The sequence below is a fragment of the Etheostoma spectabile genome, chromosome 2, assembly GCF_008692095.1.
Source record: "Etheostoma spectabile isolate EspeVRDwgs_2016 chromosome 2, UIUC_Espe_1.0, whole genome shotgun sequence".
Classification (NCBI taxonomy): domain Eukaryota; kingdom Metazoa; phylum Chordata; class Actinopteri; order Perciformes; family Percidae; genus Etheostoma; species Etheostoma spectabile.
In genome coordinates, this window is record NC_045734.1 from 26,901,218 (window position 1) to 26,902,818 (window position 1,601).

Genomic DNA, 1,601 nt, shown 5'->3' on the forward strand with positions numbered 1-1,601 from the left:
CACAGACGTAGTAAAAGGAAAATGAAAATAGAGCGGAAGTATGTAGCCAGGCTATAGAAAAGGAAAGGGTAAACTTTGTTTCAACTGGCTAAGCTTTGAGTGTCATCACGTTCAGGAATTCTTTACCATCTGACCTTTTTAAAGACAGATTACATATGTCAAAGGGTTAAATGAATGGCAGTACCCAGTGCACCCTGCTGTTGTGTCTCTTTCACCTTCAAATCTCTAGAATCATGTCTTTCTCTCATCTTTGCTATCTATCTTTCTCTGTCTTTTTCTTGCTAAAATGCCTTAAATCCTAAAGTAGACTGGTCCTTCTATCTGGACTCTGCAGTGTTTCTGGACCAAACATGATACAACAAAGACTCAATTCTGTTCCCTATGGGGGGGTTCAATTTTTATTCGTCATCAGGACTTGATGAATCATTCAGTTTTGGCACCTTGAAAGACATTACGCTTTTTTTTTTTTTGTTTAAATTCTCATTTACAACCACACAACGCAAAAAAACAAAGAACGAGAAAAATGAGACAAAGAAAGAGGCTAAGGCGGTGTGAGAGTTCAAATGAACCGGGAAAATAAAAATGAAATGAAAAGTCAAGATAAGATTTTCTTCTGTTAAAAAAAAAAAGCCTTGAGAAGTTCTCCAAAGTCAGATCTTTTTGTTTTAAGCGTAATGAAGCCCCACCCCAAATTACACACTCAAAAATAAATAAGAAAAGAAAAATGTAAATAGACACAGTACTGTAACATTAATTTCTACTTTGTCACCCCCACTGCCCTTACATGGTATCATTGTTTTCAAAATTGTTCAAAACGTAGGTTCCTTAAAAGCAGATCGGATGATTTTGATTAGCATGCATGTAAATTCTTAATTTTTTTGGAGTCACTTAGCTTCACCTCGCTGGTAGCCATGTTGTCTCACGCACTACTTTGTGTCTTTGGCAGTAGTGACGTCTCATTGTCCACAGTCTTCTTCAAGTTTGCGGAGAGATCCTCCATTACCCAGAGTTCTCTCTTCACTCCGCCCCTTTATGGAGCAAAAAAAAGGGAGGTCAACCGTTTCAATTCTAGTTGACCCTGAACGAGGATGGCTGCCATGGTTTCGGCGGAAGGCCAAAGGATTTGTTTTTGTTGTTGTTGTAAAAGAACGTGATAATGTGTCTAATACTAACCAATAGGAGTTTATCAAGTAGGCGGAAGCCTCTGCCCGTCAAATGAGCCAGTCACGAAGAATCCTCGGTCTCGGTATAGTTTCCATGACGACTTGATTTAATTTCACTTGTTAAGTTACTTTGTTTTCCTTTTTTTCGTTTTTCTGTTGATATTTTTGCGCCAGGGAAGTGTAGTCATGATTTATTAACATATATATTCATTTATTTATATATATAATCAATACATATATTAACTTATGTGTATTTTGTTCTTCTTTTTTGTTCTTCTTTTTTTTTTTGCGGCCTGAATATGCTCCCTGCTAAAATCCCACACCGCAACGGTTCACAGTATTAATGCGAATAAAGAATGAAATCAAGAAGATACAGCAACTTAAGAAAGGAGTGGGGTTTAAGGGAGGTTAAGGTGTGTTGTGTTGGGGGGGGGGGGC

The 1,601-nt window shown here is 37.7% G+C and overlaps 1 protein-coding gene across 1 annotated transcript in view; it reads right to left on the reverse strand.

Moving 5' to 3' along the window:
• Positions 1 to 370: 370 nt before the first annotated feature.
• cacng2b (calcium channel, voltage-dependent, gamma subunit 2b) overlaps positions 371 to 1,601 on the reverse strand; it is a 66,350-nt gene continuing 65,119 nt past the window's right edge. Inside the window, exon 4 of the mRNA XM_032535528.1 lies at positions 371 to 1,601. This exon is cut by the window's right edge and continues 1,016 nt beyond it. The gene's annotated coding sequence lies outside the window, so the exon portion shown is untranslated.